The sequence below is a fragment of the Cricetulus griseus genome (assembly GCF_003668045.3).
Source record: "Cricetulus griseus strain 17A/GY chromosome 1 unlocalized genomic scaffold, alternate assembly CriGri-PICRH-1.0 chr1_1, whole genome shotgun sequence".
Taxonomy (NCBI): Eukaryota; Metazoa; Chordata; class Mammalia; order Rodentia; family Cricetidae; genus Cricetulus; species Cricetulus griseus.
Window position 1 is genome coordinate 92,399,919 of NW_023276807.1, and position 20,934 is coordinate 92,420,852.

General features: G+C 37.2%; 1 pseudogene; it reads left to right on the top strand.

Annotated features, from left to right (window-relative positions):
* Nucleotides 1-20,452, top strand: part of LOC100766454 — an 89,693-nt pseudogene extending 69,241 nt beyond the window's left edge.
* The last annotated feature ends 482 nt before the right edge of the window (nucleotides 20,453-20,934 follow it).

Below are 20,934 nucleotides of genomic sequence, written 5' to 3' on the forward strand. Positions count from 1 at the left end.
CCAGGGACTTTCAGTAATCACAATAGCCCAAGTCAAATATTAAATGAGATATGGAAAAATGATTATCTCTTATCTTTATTGACATTACTATTCTACAAAGAGTACATTGCCTTATACTTATGTTCTTAAACAAATTATTCCATGGTTATATGATATTATTTAATATGTTTTCCTGATTGAAACATGCAATCGTACATTTCTCTAAAGAGCCTAAGAACTTTTCAAATGGAAAAATATTCACTACCTAATATCTGGTTATTCCCATCACTAGTTGGTCATCATTAATTTTAAGCACTGTTAGTAGACAGAGCTAGGAAGTACATTTAAAATTCATGTATTCATAATCACACCTTGAATCAATCTAGCTCTTTTCCATTGTAACCTGTATTTTATCATTTCATATTTATTTTTCCTTCTTCCATTATAAAAGCTTCAATTACAACAAAAACTCAATAATTTTATTCCTTAGGTCTAGCTTAGAGCACACATAAAGATATTTCATATTTTGTAGGATTATTTCATTCTTGTAAAATTTATGCACTGCTACATGAACTTCAAAGCTTTTTTTGGTAATCTCACCCCACCCTGTTTTTCTGTTTCCATTTAGAATATCCTCGCATATTGTTAGAGTTTATTTACCAAATCATCTCTAAAATACATGTCCCGCTCTTATTAGAAAAAAAACAAAGTTCCTATGGAATTGCACCATGTATTTCTGTGAGTGGAATCATCTTTCTAACATAAACATGTTCAGATACTTTCCTTGTTTAATTATACTTGGTAAGTATCTTCTTAAGATAGGTAATCAAAGTCAGGCAGTGGTGGCACATGCTTTTACCCCAGCAGTATTGGGGCAGAAGTGAATCTCTCAGTTCAAGGCCAATGTGGTCTACAGAGCAGGCTCCAGGATAACTAGGGTGACACACAGAAAAGAAGGAAAGAAAGAAAAGAAGAAAGAAAGAAAGAAAGAAAGAGGGTAGTTAATCAAATGATGAGATTTCAGATATCCTTGCATTATTTTTGTTTGTGATAACTCCATATTCAATATTTTGGACCACACTTATTGCTATATTTCCTCACAGTGGCATAAAAAATACCACAAACATTTGCTTTAAAAATGTATATTATTTTCCCAGTACATGCCTTTAATCCCAGCACTCAAGAGACAGGGGCATGTGGCTCTCTGTGAATCAAGGAAAGTCTTATCAACAAAGTTCCAGGACAGCCAGAGCTGTTAAACAGAGAAACACTGCTTTGAAAAACAACAACAAAAGTATATTGTTTTATTTTAAGATTGTCAAGGTCAGAATTTTAAACCCCAAACTTAGGTAACCAAATCTTTCTTTCTAGAATCATTTGGGGAAGAGTTACTCAGTTTCACGATTGGAAAAATTTACAAGAGTCGTCTGCCTCTAAGGTTTGATGTGATTAAATTCGGCCCAACCAGACAGCCCAGGAAAATCTCACCTTGTCAAAGTCTGTAACCTTCAGACTATGTGCAGTATTATTTTGCCACTCAGGCACCACTGTCAACTTTTGGGAACTTGGGGAGTAAGGGTGTGGGAATTTAAGCCTTTATTGTGCTGATCTGTCCCTGCTGTCCCACAGCAGTTTAGCCCCAAATAAACACTCTGAGGCTTATATTAATTAGAAACTGTTTGGCCAATAGCTCAGGCTTTTTAGTGGCTAGCTCTCTTAATTATCAACCCATTTCTATTAAACTATGTATCTGTATCTGTATGTGGTCTTGGCTTACAGGAGAATGCCCAGACCTACTACTCCTTTGGTGACTACATGGCATCTCCAGAGGCTCCTTTCCACCTTCCTTTTCCCAGAATTATTGTAGTCTGCTAGCCCCACCTATACTTTCTGCCTGGCTACTGGCTAATCAGTGTATTATTCATCAATAAATAAGTGAAATGTATATTCAGAAGGACATTCCCTCATCAAGAGGCAGCAGTCTGAGGCTTGGTGTAGAGCTTGTGGGTCATCTCTTTCAGTTTGAGATACAGTAAGAGGTAGTGACCTGCTGCTTTGCTTTTCTGATCTTCAGCTCAAAGCTTGAACCCCAATATCTGTCTCTGGGTCTTTTTTATGCAACAGTGTCTAGTCTTTCTGACCTTCCTTAACCCTCATAAACCCAACACCCCTACATCATCTCCTTTCCTATGGAGATATTTGTCAGTATCTTTTTTTTTCTTTATTTCTGAATTCAAAGTTGCCATTTGGGGATCTCTCCATCTCTGATAATTTCCCATATGCATGTGGTATTTTTCTTGTTAATCTGTTTCTTATTTCGTGATTCAGCTCATTAAAACCCTATAAAATTAAAGATAAAAATCATTCTTTCTATGAAAATATGCTTGAGGAAAAGGAGGCAGAAATATTGTAAAAGCAAAAACTGATGCATAACCACAAGGAAAAAGTGTTTTCCTGAAAAGAAAAAGAAAACAAATAGGACTGTGGTGCGTATGAATTCACAGAGACTAGCAATATGCACAGAGCCTGCACAGGTTTCAGCCAGGTAGGGTAGCAGTGTTGAGACTTGGAAATAAACAGAAGCTCCCATCCCTCAGAAAACTATCTTCAACCAATATCTATTTTTAAAGAAACATTTAGTTATCTCTAATGTAGTCTTACTGGGTATATTAAACACACTTCAGGGAAGGACTCATGTCCAGTAGTAGATGGCCAACATAAAACAAACACAATGGTATTTTTTTATTATGTTTTGTCCCATACTGCTTTGCTTTGCTAAAGCACTTTTGACTCACTGGCTTTTTGTTTGTGTATTATTGGCTATAAATAAAAAAAACCCAATGATTGAGAGAAAGAGGATATATGACATAGTTCATGTGGAGGGGATTTTCATTAAGGGAAAGGGACTGGGGATAGGGGGAGGGGAGGGGAGAGAAGGGGAGGGAGGAGAGGGGATGGGAGGGGAGGGGAGGAGAGAGACAATTCTCTAGGGATAGGAGTAGAAGAAGAGAAAAGAGAAAAAAGAGGGAGGAGAGATGAAAAGAGTCACAGAAGCAGAGAGAAAGAGAAAAAGGAAAACATAGAGATGGGAGAGGGAGAGAGGTGGGAAGTGGGCAAGGCCCTATTTAAAGGGAACATAGTGAATGTGCACAGGTGGTGGTACTCTTATGGACAGCAGCTGAGGACACATCCTGTCAAAACCTCAAAGGCAGGCCAGTACAGATGCCTGAATACTAACAATTATGGTTTCCATTTTTGTGTTTTTATATTCCTTTTGTGTATGCGTTTCTTGTACTTGCTTTAAAATTTTGGTTTGCCTGTTTTTAAAAGAGAGAGGAAAAATGGGTGTGGAGATGAGTGGGTGGGCAGGATCTGGAAGGAGTCAGTCTAGGGGAAATCATGAACAGATTATATCATGTGAAAACTTCTTCAATAAAAACAGAAAGAAAATGAAGAACATTTCATATACTTTATTGAAGGTTACAGTATGAAACTTCATAAAATTTGAAATTTTGAAGGAAAATATATTTAGGTTATAATACAGAGTATAATATTTATACCAACGTGTGTATAAGACAAAACAAATTTCCACATTAAGGAAGCTAAGAAAGGAAGGGTTAAAGACAAAGTAAGCAGGAGGAAATCACACTTTCAATTAAGACTGAAGGTACACAAGTATTAAGACTGAAGGTATATAAATAGACACATGGCAAATAAAATTAATAATTGGAATATTTTAACAGGTTTAATAAAATTCTAGGCTAAGAGAAAAAATAACATACAAGTAGTCAATATTAATAATGAAAGAATGAAACTTGTACATCCCAGGCATTAAAAGAAAAAAAGGTATTATGAAGAAAAGCCAACCAATGATTTCATAACCTCAACAACAACACAGCATGTTTGAGGGAAAAAATAGCACAGCAAAATGTTGAATGGAAATGGTTTCATTGCAGAATTCTACCAGAAATTCAAAGAAGAGCTAATACCAATACTCCCCAAATTGTTCCACATAATAGCAGCAGAAGGGACATTGCCAAGCTTTTTCTTTAAGGCTACATATACCTGGGTACCAAGCCACACAAATACATGACTAAAAAAAAGAGAATTACAGACCAATATCCCTCATGAACAATGATGCAAAAATTTCAACAAATTACTGGCAAATTGAATCCAAAACACATCAGACAAATCATCCACCATGATCAAGATGGCTTCATCCCACAAAAGCATGGATGGTTCAACATACAAAAATCCATCAATGTAATCCACCATATAAACAAACTGATAAAGAAAAACCACATGATAATCTCCCTAGATGCGGAAAAAGCTTTTGACAAAATCTAACGTCCCTTCATGATTAAGGTCTTGGAGAGATCGGGAATAACAGGAACATACCTGAACATGAGAAAAGCAATATACAGCAAACCAACAGCCATCATCAAACTAAATTGAGAGAAACACAAAGTGATTCCTCTAAATTCAGGAACAAGGCAAGGCTGCCCACTTTCTCCATATCTCTTCAATATTGTACTTGAAGTTCTAGATAGAGTAATAAGACAAGAAAAGGATATCAAGGGGATAAAAACCAGAAAGGAAGAAGTCAAACTTTCACTATTTGCAGATATGATAGTTTACATAAGTGACTACAAAAACTCTACCAGTGAACTCCTACAGCTGACAAACACCTTTAGCAAACTGTCAGGATACAAGATTAACTCAAAAAGATCAGTAGCCCTACTATATACAGATGATAAATGCTCTGAGAAAGAAGTCAGAGAAACATAACCCTTTACAATAGCAACTAACAACATAAAACATCTTGGGGTAACACTAACCAAAAAAGTGAAAGACCTGCATAGTAAGAACTTTGAGTCTTTAAAGAAAGAAATTAAAGAAATTAAAGCCTGATTTTGGGCTTACCTTCTCAGAAGATGAAAATACATGATGTCAGAACAAAGACATGGCAGCAAGAATACCTTAAGGCTATCATATTTATCTGAAAGTATCAGGTGGAAGGAAAAACTAGGAATTACAGAGTCTGTTGAAGCTTCAAAACCGCACCCAGGGACACCTCTTTCAACAAGGCATACATCCTATCATCCAAAATAGTCCCACCAACTTGGGAGCAAGCATTCACACATACAAATCCATGGAGGGGGCATTGTCATTCAAATCACCATACTGTTATTGCAGAAGAACTGAGTTTGGAGCTTAGTGTCTATACAGGGTAGTAAACAACCATCTGTAATTTCAGTCCAAGGGTCCTATCCTTCCCCCTGGTGTCTACCAGCACTAGACTCATGCCCATAACTATGAACATACTCCAGCACATACATTAAAAATATAATCCCATAGAAGTGGGAGGAGGAAAGATTGTAGGAGTCAGAGGGGTCAAGGGTATGACAATAACAAGGCCCACAGAATCAACTATGCAGGGATCATAGGGGCTCATAGAGACTGAAGCCACTATCAGGCAGGCTGAATGGGTCTGAGCTAGGTTGTCTGCATATGTGCTATAAGTTGTGAAGTTTGGTGTTCTTGTGGGACTCCTAACAGTGAGAGTGGGGGCCATCTTTGACTCTTTTGCCTGCCTTTGGGACCTTTTTTCCTCCTATTTGGATTGCCTTGTCCAGCCATGTTATGAGGGTTTGTGCTTAGTCTTATAACTTGTTATACCATTGTCAAATGGTATTTCTGGGAAGACTACTCTTTTCTGAAACAAAATGAAAGAGTACATCAGGAGAAGAACAGAAGTGATGGGGAGGGACTTGGAGGAGTGGAGGGAGGGGAACTTATCCTTAACCCTAACCCTGAAAACAACACGAAGTTGAATTATGCCTGATGATAGTGACTAGGAAAATGGAGTAAGAGGATCCAAGATTTTGGCATGTTTCTGTAATCTCATCCCCAAAGTTCTTAAAAAGGCAGAGGCAGAGGAGACCTTGTTAGAAAGGAAAAGGGGACTGAATGGATGACTAAATGCTTATAAGCATTGGCTACTTCTTTCCTTATAAGCACTGGCTACTTTCCCAAACCACTTTGGTTCAATTCTCAGAAGCTATATAGTAGCTAACAACCATCTATAACTCCAGTTCTTGGGATCCTGTGTTCTCTTCTGGCATCCTTGGTCACCTGTCACACACATGGTACATAGACATACCTGCAGGCAAAATACCTGTTGTGTTTGAAAGACAATAGCTTCCAAAGAGCGACCTTGATGGAGGAAGTATGTAACTGTGGGGGTGGGCTTTGAGGTGTCATATGATTAAACTTTGCCCAGTGTTATAGTTCATTTCCTGTTGTCTGAGAATCAAGACATAGAAATTTCAGCTCCTTCTCCAGCATCATGTCTGCTTACACCCTGCCGTGCTTCCCTCCATGACTACTGTACTAAACCTCATAACTCTAAGTGAGTCCTACTTAAATGTTTTCCTTTATAAGAGTTGCTGTGGTGGTCATGGTGTCTTTTCACAGCAACAGAAACCCTAACACACAGCCATACACATTAATGACATTCTTATTTTTAAAGAAAGAATTTAAGAAGGAAAGGGAAAGGGGGAAAAGAGAAAGAGAAAGACAGACAGAGAAAGAGAGAGAGATCAGATAAAGTATCGAAGGGGGCAGTGAGTTTTTCATGTTACCAGCATAAACTTGATACCAAGATCAGGCTACAGAGCGAAGCAATGTTCCATCTGTGACAGAGTTGACTCTGCTCAAATAAAATCACTAGCTAAATTCTCAAAAAAAAAAAAAAGATTTCAATGTCATAGAGAAGTGATATAATATTTGGAACAAGAAGGAAAGAAAGATGATTAAGACTAGAATATGTTCCCCAAAGAGAAGGAGGGGAACTACAAAGGATTTCAGAGGGGATCAATCCTCTCTCTGCTTTGAAAATTCCCCTTTGTATACAGTTTTTTAAAATAGTCAACTCAGAATAAATCTTAAATGAGAAAAATCTCATTTTATTGTGGCAAATTTTGGATCCCTCACCCCTCTTCCTCCCTCCCTTTCTTTCTCCCTCCACTCTCTGGAATATTCTAATGTTTTCTTGTATAAGTTTAGCACGCATATTCAAATAACTATTTCCTGAATATTTAAATATTTCTAAACAACAGATATTTCTAAATAACAAATTTTTCTATTACTTTGTTTTACGTAATTAGATGTTTGTTAGTGAAGCATAACTTTTTAAATTAGTAATGAAAATTTTACAGATATTATGTGATATTTTTTACTACTGGCTTTTCCCCCAGCTTCATAATTGTATTCTTTATTAATAGAAACACTGGGAACTTTTAAAATCTAACTTTTATATTGTTTTCCTCATATCTGAAGTTGTGGCTAGGTTTTCTAAAATAATATGAAGTCTGAATATCACTGACTTTTCAAGTTTCGCTTCTAGTGCCACCTTTAGAAGTGCTTTGCTGTTTTCCAATTGAAGAATAGTAGTATGTCCATCATGTTAAACAACTATCTTTAACATCCCATTGCATTCAGTGTTTTAAACTTGATAAACTCCAGGCTTAAAGGATTTCTCAAATGTGTAAGGAATACTTTAATACTCTACTATTTTTATCTATTGAATATTTATTTATTTATTTATTTATTTATTTATTTATTTATTCATTTGGGGGTATTTTGGTTTTATGAGACAGGGTCTCTTTTTCTAGCCTTGGCAGATGTCCTGGCACTTGCTTTGTAGACCAGGCCGGTGTGGAACTGAGAGATCCCTGCCTTCCAAGTGCTGAAATCAAAAGCATCCACCACCACAGCCCATCGAAGACTCTACTATTTTTTATACTGGATAAATATTATATTTAATTAGCTCAGTACCACCCTTGTATTGAGCTAGTTTCACTTTTTGTGAACAAATGTGTCTTCTACTTGACCTTTTTTACATACTATTGAATTTTATGTGAAATATTTTAAGTAGGAATATTATGCTCTATTTAAAACCTTGGTTGATGGGAATTGTTTCTTTGCTATCATTATTGGATTGAAATATCAAGGTTTTACTAACTTGATGGAAAGTTGAATTCCTTCATGTGCTCATCTCTGGTACTTTTAGTACATTATTAAAATTTTATACATTTGAAGAACTTGAAGAATTCTTGTGTAAAATACCTGTGCTTCTTAAAAAATGGAGGTTTGCTATTAAGACTTTCATTTTTTTTAAGTACACAAATTTTTATAGGCAGATTCAGCTATAGCAGTCCAAAACTTCCCAGGAAGTTACTACTTCATCTGAATGTTCAGCTATTTTCAAGGAGTCCTTTAAGTGCATCTGTTATTTTGGAAACTTCCTGTTTAGGTAATTGCTTCCTGTTCATCATGCAGGAACTGTGGATTTATGTCTTACTAGCTTTTCCTCATGAATTCGGTGGTGCATCTCTTGAAAGGCACACATTCATCATTAGGACTTGCTTTGAAAGTCCGTTGATTTTCTTTTTATCATTATTGTCTAATTGAAGCTATCATTTCTTTACTTCCTTTTTATGATAATTTGTATTTAAATGTTTTTCATATAACATATTTTGGTCATAGTCTTTCCCTTCCAGATCCTACTTTCCCTCTTATCTTTTATGCCTCTGACATATATATTACTCTCTTATGTTAATCTTTTCATTTGTATCACTGACTTTCAGGGGATTGTTGTAATGTTCCAATGACTTGAGGATTTTCAAATCTAGTTTGTTGTGTTTAATGTACTAAAAGTACTGGAAAATATAGAAAGTGAATTTCCTAGCCTAAAGTTAGTTAACGCAAACATTTTCATAGCCCTAATTAATAGAAATATGCATCTTCATGACTTACACCCACTTCCTTATGGAACACTGATTGGTTGCTACTGCCCTCATAGAAACTCTAAACAGTATAGGGAGCTGTCATTTAAAATAAGTACAATTTATCAAAACATGCTAGTTTATACTCTTTCTTTTGTGTAGATCTCTAATCAAATACATGACCTAACTGGGCTTTTTTATTTTCTGTTTAAAGACGAAATAAGACATTTTTATTGAAAGATAAGCTTTCACTCCAAGAATCATTATATCTGGTCATGTATCTTACAATATACATCAGAAGGAAAATAAAAAAGAGCATCTTTGTTAGTTGACTGGTTAGCTGAAGCAAGGTTTCCTATGTAGCTTAGGTTGACATCAAATTAATACTACCCTGATTCTGCTTCTAAAATGCTAGGATTTCAGGTATGTATCCCCATGGTTGCTCAGAGTCTTTCATTTTGATTTCATTCCTACTTGGTTAGCATCTACACTTTTGACACAGAGGCTTCTCCTAGCAAACATCTCTTTAGATGATCTATGTACCTGTTACAGCTTTCATCAAGGGATAATAGCTTCTCAGAGTAAAAGTGATAAACTGGTCTGAGTTGACAACTTTATCCTTTTAGCATTGCCAATAATAGGTTCATTTATCACCAGAAAAATCTGCAGCATCTCAATTGTGTTCTGTGTTCCTATCATTGTATTTCCATGAAAGAATTCATTCAAGTTTGGGTAGAGCAGTCAAAGCTATGTTTCCTTAAGTCAGACAGGGAAACCAATTTTGTCATGCTTATATCACCCTCTGCCCTGTGTGCAGGCTTTCAGTTCAATTACAGTGATCACAGGGAACAACATTAATGGGAATTAAAGTTGGATCATCGAGTTTTCCATAATATGTATTGAAACAAGCTTCTTTTACATATCAATCTTAGTTCCCTCTCCTCACCCTCCTCCCCTGCACCCCCATCCCCATCCAAATTTTCAAAGGAGAATGTAATACAGTGTCATACTTTAAAACCACTAAAAACATACAAATTTTATTCAATATTATTTCTTAAGTTGTCTGAACACCTTACTTCATATATAGCTCTTAGAATGTCAATATCCACTCAAAATGATGTGATTATTATTTGTTATGACTACCAATACTGAAACCTGTTATAGCTCTTAGAATGTCAATATCCACTTAAAATGATGTGATTATTATTTGTTATGACTACCAATACTGAAACCTGTTTTAGTCAAGCTTACTTTAATGTGTTTGTTAATTGTCATCTATAAATGCCTTAATCGCAGCACTCAGGAGGCAGAGGCACGTGCACCTCTGCGTTTGAGGCCAGCCTGGTCTATAGAGTGAGTTCCAGGAGAGCTAGACCTGTTACAGAGAAATCCTGTTTCAAGATTGTTCTGTATTCCTCAAGATACTTATGACATGTATGTGTATAGAACATGGGTATTTCCTAGCTATTAACATCTATTTTAGTTATAAAACTAATGTTCAAAGAGGAATACATTGAAAAACATTATAGTCCATGACCTCAAGTGCATTATTTTCAGCATTCAATACTTTACTCAAAAACCAAAGAAAAAAAATACCTGTGAGGACTTAGGGTGGTTTGTTCAATGAATGAATTTTGCTACTTTAATGTTACCATAACCAAATATCACCTTGGCCTTATATCAACATTCAACAAAAATAACACAGAAGAATCACACATACATGTCCGCATGTGTGTGGGGGGGATGAGGGGATGTGTTACTAATATACCACTACGAGTGTTGACTACTGTGTTCCAATTTGCCTCCTTCATAAAGAATCTCTGGAGTAATTTATTTTTTAGTCCTTCTGCTCTTATCCTGAGGAAATGTGTTTTTTTTCTATTGAGGACTCATTTTATTTTCTCTTCCATTGATAACAAATGCATAAGACATCATGGCACTCTTCACTTCACTATCATTTGCTGTGTGTTTTGTTCTATCTCATGACTTCACAGAAAGTATGATAGAGTGCATGTTATTTAAAATTTAGACATGCATATCAAAAAATATCCTACAGTCTTTATAAGTTGACCATATCCCAGAGAATGCTTCCATACCCATGCGGATCCAGACAGCACAAATTAGATTGAGTGGGATAGTGTGTGTGTGTGTGTGTGTGTGTGTGTGTGTGTGTGTGTGTGTGTGTGTGTATGTAAAGCACAAAGTTGAGAGGGCATGTTGGGGATAGTAGGTATAGATATGGAAGGAGTTTAAGAGTGTATGTGATCAAAATACATTGGTGAAATTTTCAAAAAATTATGTGAAATGAAATGTAGAATTTTTGCAATACTGAAAAAACAGTCTGGAAACCTAGAAGTATTCTCTGTGAAATTATCTGAAAAATGAAACTGAAATAATTGTTCTTAGGAAAATAACCAAAATAACAAAAATACAGAACTAAGAGTATCCACTTTTTAGAGAACTGAACTTAAATATCTTTACACAGAAGAAATAAAATACAGAATATATATTTGCATATAGACAAAGAAATGGATAGCTTTAAAGCTGGTATACATGAATATTCAAATGTTCCTATATCTTGGTTTTAATTTACTTACACTATAATATTTAGTAGAAAGAGTAGCATGTTTTGAATATTTTATAACATGTTTGTTAACGTTTATAGAAACACAATATTTGGAAGGAAGTATCTGGAAGAATGCTATAATAAAACTCTTTTATGTAAAGTTCCATATATTTTTGGGATAGATAGTGAGAAATTAAGACTTTATAAGCCATAAGGTAGTACTTTAAAGAGGCAGAAAAAGAGCTGAAGCTAATAAGGAATAGTGGAAAAGAAAATTAAATCATAAAAACTGCCTTAAACTAAAACAGGCAGAAAAACAACAGAATAAATAAAGACGAAAGGCTAGAAATGGTGGATTTGAATATAAGCTTAGAAATAATTTCTGTGAGAAGCTACCTCCATGTACCTGGCCCTGCCTCAACTTGATGGGCCTGACTTTGTTGACTCCCACAATGGGAGCCGTTATGCTGTGGGAGGTGCAGATGGAGGGTGAGCTGGGTGGGGGAGGCTAGGAGAGGAGAAATAGGAGGGAGATCTATGAAATTTCAAAAAAAATAAACTTAAAGTGAGAATATTCAAAGAAAAATACTCTATTCTGAATACAGAAAGAAGAGGTAGTCATCCTTAAAGGTAGTGTAGAGAATAAGTGAGGAGATAAAGAGATGGGGCACAGAAAAGAAATAAGCCCAAATAAATGCCAATTACATGCCTGAGGCTCCCCAGGTGGGAGAGGGAAAACAAAATTTGTTTAAGTAAAGTTTTTTTTCCATTTTCTGGCTATTATGAATAATGATGCTGTGAACCAGGTTGAACAGTGCTCTTGTGGTGGGATGTAGCATCCTTTGGGTATATTCCCAAAAGGTTATGGCTGAGTCTGGATGTAGATTCCCAATTTTCTGAGGAACCACCACTTTACTGATTTCCATAGTGGCTGTATTTATCTGTACTCCCACCAGCAATGGAGGGATGGTGGCACATGTCCTTAATCCCAGCACTCCAGAGGTGGAGGCAGGAAAATTGTAAGGATGAGTTTTCAGGCCAGTCTGGTCCCGTGACCCTTGAGCCCCAAGTGAATACACAAGACTTACATTAATTATGAAACTGTTAGCAGGTGGCAAGGGCTTCTTACTGGCTGTCTCTGTCTTAATTATTAATCCATTTCTATCAGTCTAAGTATTTCCACGTGGTCTTGCCTTACCAGAGAAGGGTCCAGTCCTATTACTTCTTTGGCATCCTATATGGTGTCTCTTCTGCCTCCACTCCACAGAATTCTCCTTGTCTCCTAGCCCCACCTATCTTCCTGATGGCCAATCAGTGGTTTGTTAATTATCTAATAAGAGAAACATATGCACAGAAGACATCCCCATCAGAAAATCTCTGTGAGTTGGAGGCCAGCCTGGTCTACAAAGAGAGTTCCAGAGCATCCAGCACTACATAGTGAGACCCAGTCATATATATATTAGGCAGTGATGGCACACACTTTAATGCCTGGCACTCAGGAAGTAGAGGTGAGTGAATCTCTGAGTTGAGGACCAGTAAGGTCTACAAAGTAAGTTCCAGGACAGCCAGTGCTTCACAGAGAAACCCTATCTTGATTTATGTTTCTTGGCTTCAGTGCCTTTCCAGATCATTAGCAGAACACTCAGTGGCTCTCTCACTCCATTTTCTTTCATACTAACAAAAATCAATACCATGAGTATACTTCTATAGCATAAAGTAGTTATAAAGCACTAGAAGTAGGTGTTATTTCAACATTTTTCAAGATTATGAATTTAAAGAATTAGTTTACAATGCAATTCAGAGTCTTTTTGGAAGCTGCTGTCAGTCTTCAATGTTTCAAGGTTATATTCTATAAATGCAAAATTATACTATCCTGCATACTTTATCAACATACATATTGATGATGTCTTCAAATTAAGAGTTTAACATGTCATTTGATACTTCTTTTCTCCCCATCTACAGAGGAAAATTTTATACAATGTTTACAATTCAATGACTAAACAAGCAACATAAATGTTTCATTTTTATAACTGAGTTGTTGGAATAAGTTGCTTAACTAAATTTAACATATTTAGATGTTCAGGGGTGGATCTCCTGTTTGCTTCAACATTAGAAACACTAATATTACAGCAATCAAGAGGTGGAGATAGGAAAGTACTTTGCTGAAATCCCACCAAGTCTTTGAAGTAAATTCATTAAACTTCTGTTTCTCTTATATTTATCTATTGTAAATACAGTAAGGACTCAAGCAAATAGAGATTCTGCAAAACTCCAAATGTATACTGGCACACCGTGTGGTCTAGCAACAACAGTCAAAATGTTTGCAGTTCTCAATGTTAATCCCCCATTACCATATTACCAAAAGAAAATTGTTTCAATTATTAGTATTATAACAATCATTAGGATGTTGCTGTATAAAAGTACAGTTTCTTCACATACCTTTATAGAATGTGGGCCCCCGAAAGAAGATAGTCCTAGAAGAATCACAGCTGCCTTCACTGAGGTCATCTCAATTAAACTCTGAGAAAATATGATAAATATTCAATATTTCAATTTCTTGTTGTAACTGGATGTGCCTTTCTGACCCTGTTTTTGGAACATTCTTCCATGATCTGCTTGAAAAATAATCTATTATATAGGGTTCTTCTCCTTTTATACCTATTTTTTTATGTTTTGTCTTTTCATATTGTCTCAAATAGCACACATGTTTCATCTATATTTTTAATATTATTTTTACAGTTTCATGGATTATACAATGAATTTCAGTTATTTCTACTCACAACTGTTGTCTTAGTCACTTCTATTGCTGTGAAGAGACACCATATCAAAGGCAACTCCTATGAACATTTAATTGGGGCTTACTTATCATTTCACAGATTTAATCCATGATTATCATGGCAGTGTGCAGGGAAACATGGTGCTGAGGAAGCAGAGAGTTCTACATTTGCATGTGCAGGCAACAGGAAGGTGAGAGACAGTAGGCCTAATTTGGGTTTTTGAAACTTGTAAGTCAACCCCTAGTTAGTGACACCAGCTCCTCCTCAAGGCCACACCTCTTAATCCTTCTCAAGAAGTACAACCCTCTGATGACTAAGTATTCAAATATATGAACCTACAGGGTCATTCTCACTCAAACACCCACATTCCACTAGACAGTCCCCATAGGCTTATAGCCAAATCAAAACACAAAATATCCACTCATTCCAACTTCAAAACTCCCCACAGTGTATAACAGTCTCAACACTGTTTAAAGGTTCAAAGTTCAAAAATCTCTTCTGAGACTCATGGCATTCTCTAACAGTGACCCCCTATAAACTCAGAATCAGAAACCATAACACATACTTCCAACATACAATGGCACAGAATATACATTACTATTATAAAGGAGGGAAAAGGATCATAGTGAGAAAATATTAGACCAAAATAATACCTATAATCAGCAGGGCACCCTCCAAACTCTGCATCTCCATGTCTAATATCAAAGCATTCTTCAGATCTCAGCTCCTTTCAGCTTCGTTGAGTGAATAACACTTCTCTATCATGGGCTAGTTCCACATCCTGTTAGTGGCTCTCCTTGGCAGGTATTCCATGACTCTGGAATCTCCAGCTTCTTGAGGTCTCCAATACAATCCAGACTTTACTGTCATAGCTTCATGCAGTAGTCGGTCTGAGGACAATGGAAGGACACTCCTGATACATTCCTGGCTTCAGTGGCTTTCTTTGGCTTCAGCAGGAAGATTCCACAAACACCGCCTTTTTTTTTTTTTTGATTTTCCTTTTCTATTTGTTTGTTTATTTCTTTTATTTTTTCCAACTTTTTAAATTTGATTAGAAACAGGATTTTTTACATGACAATCTCAGTTCCCTTCTCCCAACTGTCCTCCCCTACCACCCCCAACTAAAACCTTATCTATCACATATCTTTTCTGCTCCCCCTGGATGGTGAGGCCTTCCATAGGGTGTCATCAGTGTCTAAAGTATCCTTTGGGATAGGGCCTAGGCCTACCCCCGTGTGTCTTGGCTCAGGGAGTATTCCTCTATATGGAATGGGCTCCCAAAGTCCACAACTCTGCTAGGGATAAATACTCGGCTTCTACAGGAGGTCCCATAGATTTCTGAGGTTTCTTCACAGAAACCCATGTTCCTGGGCTCTCGATCCGTCCCATGCTGGTATTCCAGCTATCAGACTGGGGAGCAAGAGTTCCTGGATGTTCAGGTCAGCTGTTTCTGTGGGTTTCACCAGCCTGGTCTGGACTTCTGTGCTCTTCACCGGTCCTTCTCTGCATCTGACACAACCCCTTTCTTACATGCTTTACTCTAAAGCCAAAATCATGCGGTTTAAGCTGCCAAGTTCTGCTTGCTGTGGCTGGATCTTGTACCCTTTGTTCAAATACATTTTCACCAGCTTTCTGGTTTTGATGGTTTCCTTTACTGCTTAAGTTTCTAATTCTTTTTCACAAGCTGGAAGCTTAGCTCAGCAGGATGTTGCTCTGAGATCGCCACTCCCTTTATTTCATTTAGCATCAGATTTTTCATTAAACTTTTTATCTCCTTGGACAATGGACTGAGCTCCATTACATTTCCTGGTGCTCAAACTGTACATTTTGAAGTTTTTTCTTGCTAGCGTACTACTTTTTATTACAGATCTACATAACAGTGATCACTGCTCATCACATGACACTGTTAATACTAACCTGTTTTGAGATCTCCTCTGCCAACATCACTTATCCAAAACTATTCAATTTAAAATCAGGCAGATTTTTTTTTTTTTTTGGAAAATGGCAGAAAGAAGCCACATACATTCTCTACTAAAATATTACAAAAACTGTCTCTAGGCTACATAATATTATTCTCCTCTGAAACCTCTTGAATTGAGCTATCATAATCTGCATTGTTCCCAGCACCACTGTTGTCCATGCTCCTGATGATATGGTCCATTAAGCCCCACTTAAATTGTTCAACAGATTTCCTAATCCAAAATCGAAATTTCTGTATTCCACAAATAATCAGCATGGTCAGGCCTGTCACACAACACCCAACTCCTTGTACCAACTTATGTCTTATTCAGTGTTCTATTGCTATGAAGAGAAACTATAACGAAGGCAATTTTTGTGAAATAAAAAAATTAATTGGGTTTTTTTTTATCATTTCAGAGGTTTTGTTCATTATTACCATGGTAGTACACCGGCAGACATGTTGCAGGAGAAGTAGCTGAGAGTTCTATAATGGATTCACAGGCAGAGGAAAAGAGATACACTAGGCTGGGCTTGAGCTTTTGAAACCTGAAAGTCCAACCCCAATGACACACTTCCTCCACTTACACTTGTAAGAAATCCCTCTCAAGTAGTAACCCTTCCAGATGACTAAGCATTCAGACATTTAAGCCTGTGGGTACAATTATTATTCAAACCACCATGCTGTTTTTCCCTCCTTCCCACTTCTTTCTAATGAAAGTTGTCCTCCCAAGTTCTTCTCATACTTTCATCTCTGCTCTTATGTACTCTTGTGTTTGTTGAATTTATCACTTGTCTTTCGCTGAATAATCCAATTTTTCTTCTTTTCTTTAGCCTCTGATTTTCTGTCTTTCACATAATCTATTCCATTCATGAGCATTCACACTGAGTTTTTTATTTACTGTTAGGAGTTTTTATTTCCATTATCATAATATGTTTGTTTCTCTTCAGCATTTCTATGTCTTTGTTAAATTCTATTTTCACATCTTGAATTAATTACCTTTGTTCATTCAGTTTGTTGCACCCCTTGGAATTTACATGGGAGATTATTTGTAGCCTCTTTGAACTCATTTATTCATATCTTCCTTGAAATCTTTATGTGTAATTGTATTCACTCTTTCAAATTACTTTTATGGGGAGTTTAATTTAACTCACTTTTATTAGAAACCATTGCTAATAGTTTTAGTGGTTTCAAGAAAGATATGTTGTCATGGTTTTTTGTGTAACTTATAGTTTTATATTGGGATTTCTTCATCAATAGTTCATTTCTTGAATCTTTTTTTGGGTGGTGGCACAGGAGATTTGAATGAGTACTTAGAAAGTAACTAGTGCTCCCTTAGCTTAGCTGAACTTTGCTTGGCTACGTACTATCTGATGCTTAGTCTTTGGGGTACTCAGTTTTGATCCAAATATAGTTGACTAAGGTGACACCTTGGCTTGAAAAATAGGAGTGGACTTTTCACAGCAGACAGACACTGCATGTGTGGACTTTGTGTCCTCAGAGTTCTGTGGGGGAATATGTGACAGTGAGTTAGATTTTGGGGACAAGTTTGCGTATCCTCTGCCCTCAGAAACTTGGGTTTTCAGGGTCTGTGGTCTAGAGATGATCACCATGCTTAGACTTCCTGAGGAAGTTAGTTGGAGTTCATGTAGGTTCTGTTGTTCCCCTGGGGACAAGTGTGATTGTCTGAATACCAGATTGTGATCTCTAAGATCACATAGGGACTGGTTAGATCTCTTTACCTGTCAGTCTGGCCTTGAATCTCTATGTTCCTTTTCTCACTATGTAATCTTCATTCTTTACTTATGTTCTACCACGCCATCATTAGGCACATTGACATGCAGCCAGGTTGTAGGACTTTGTGGAGCCAGAACAGATGGTGCTGAAAATTATGTGCTTTCGGACTCCAAATTTTAAACCTAAACAAACTACTTTATTTTCTAAACTCCACAGCCTTCAAATACTTATTGTAGTATCAGAAAAATATACAAATACAAAATATACCAGACTGGTATAAAATTATACAATATTTTACATATTGTTAAAATGTTTTATGAACGAAGGGATCTGTACCATGTTGGAGAAACCCACAGAAACAGTTGGCCTGAAAAAGGGAAAGCATATGGACCCCAGAAGCTCTTTGGGAGGCCAGTACGGGACTAATCTAGCCCCCTGATCATGGATGCCAATGGGGAGGCCCCTGCACTCCTGGGAGCCTCCAGAGGTGGACTGGCGTTTTGCCCTGGTGTGTGTGTGGGTCTTCGAGAGCCCATCCTACTTGAAGGGATGCACTCTGTCTCTCAACACATGGGGAGGGACCTAGGCCCAGCACAGGAAGATTTGGTGGACTTGGTGAAGCCCCGGTTGGGGGCCCTACCCTGCCTGGGGAGTGGTGGGTGGATGGGGTGGGGGGTAGGTTGGAGGTGGGGAGAAGGAATGGGGGTGAGGGGAGGGAGAGGGAGAGGGGAATTACATGTGAAACAAGCCTGTTCCCTAACTTGAATTAATAATAATAATAATAATAATAATAATAATAATAATAATAATAGAAAAAAATGTTTTAACTATATACATTTTAACACCAATAAGTAGTCAAGATTCCTCTCTTCCTATATATTAAAATATTTTATACTGTCCTCTCTGTAACTTGTCAATTTATATCTTTTATGCAATTTAAAAGTTTGAATTAGTGCATTTCTTACCAAATTTAGAATTTTACAAATGAGGAATTTGGGTACACATCATAGTAAATATAATATGCATTAATATTTTACTTGAGGCAAAGATTTTTAGCTACTGTTTTTATTATGTTCATTTGTTCCCACCAGTAAGCTGTAACCATAATAAAATTAATGACCATAAAATTTAAATTTCCCATTGTTAATATTTTATATATTATATCCTAAACAATTCATACTTATTCTTATGATCTATTTTTAGTTTCAGAGAAATGTTACCACTCTTTTATATAGTTCTCATTATAGGTGCTTTACAGGTGGGTCATTGTTTAAGAGCATGTACTGCCCCTTTAGAGAAGTGAATTTGATTCCCAGCACCCCCTTTAGGCAGTCCAATAACTCTATCCGAAAAGTATCTGATGCCCTCTTCTGGTCCTTTATATAGTCATAAAAATCCATACAGAGATGCATATACAAAAAAATGATTTTTTAAAGTCATACTTTGTTAATTATTTCTATATAATTATTTTTCTTGGTACTACATTCTCCAAAACAGGGTTGTGTCATCTTTCTCTCAACTCTAAACTCTTGAAAGATTAATGATTTCTATGTATATAGCTAGTTTTGTATTTTCTGTTCTTTATTTTTATTTATTTATTTAGTTTGGTACATAGGATGTATTGACACATCTAGAATTTGAACCAAAAGAATATATAGTCTGGTAAGTATATTTGATGAATAATTATATTTGCTTAATATGAGTTTATATTACACTGAGTTTATATATATGAGTTTATATATACATTATATTATATGGACGTTGCAGTTATATCCACAAGCACTGATGCATTGTCCTTAATATTCTCAACATTTTCATACAGTGATAGAACTGTGCAATCATGCATATATAATCCCACATATATACATACATATTCATAACACAAGATTTGTGTAAAACAATTAGTTAGATGAAAGAGTTTAGAGTAATAATTGCTTTAAATATTACATAATTCAGAATAATGACTCAGAGGGTGGCAGAGTAATCATCAACAACACTGAGAGTATCCTAATGTCCTATGATCATGTGGAACTTACATTCAATGACATGAAGTATATGCCAGAGGCCTTCAAAGGGACCAAGAAAGGAACCATCTACCTTACTCCATACCGGGTCATCTTTCTGTCCAAGGGGAAGGATGCCATGCAGTTTGTCATGATGCTGTTTTATCTTATGAAGGATTGTGAGATCAAGCAGCCAGAGTTTGGTTCAAACTTTATTAAGGGAACAGTGAAGGATGGAGCAGGAAGTGGCTGGGAAGGCTCTGCTTCCTAGCAGAGTATATTTTCACAGCAGGGGGCCCATTGCATTGGACAGTGGATACTGCAGGTGGTATCTCAAACCTCCAGAGGTGAAGCCCCTAATAGAGCCTATGGGTACCCTTACATGCCCAGTGGGGCCTATGTCTTTACCCCACAAGTCGCCAATGAATGTACCCCAGCCCTCCTGGCTACCCCTATCCACCTCTCCCACATGCAGAGTTCTATCCAGGAACTCCCGTCCACTCCTGCAGCTGAGGACAAGGTCATAAGAAGCAGCTGCCAGCAACTATTGCAACCGAGGCAACCCACACAATGTCTACAAGCCCACGAGCCAGCCTCTGCAGCCACCCTACTATCAGCAGAAGACAACAAACCTTACACAGTAAACCTTACCCACCTCCCTGCCATCACTGGATGACCCCTTCCTGGGACTCCCATGGAGCTGCATCTGGGACTCTGGGAGGCCAGGGAGGGCTTTGTTCTTCCCCAGGACTGATTATAATCAGTTATCAAGAACTAGCCTTAATGGAAGTGTGGGGCTCCTGGCCTCTGAAAGGCACCTTCCAGCTTCCCACACTAACACAACCCGTGGCACTGCTCCATCTAACTTCCCTCTCACCATCTCTGGGGCTCTCAGGAGCACAGGATGACCCTTTGTTACTCATCGTAGTAGCTCCTCCCCACAGAGGGACTCTCTGGCCACTCCTTCACCACAGTGCAGTACCCTTCTGCCTGATGGCCATTGTACTCCATCTTGTATGCCCATCGGATCAGCCTTGTGTCTCCCCTACTGGGCCTGCCAGTCCTGTGTTCACATTCGTTTTGCCCGGTGTGTCTGACCCTGGAAGGTTACTGTCCCACAGTAATG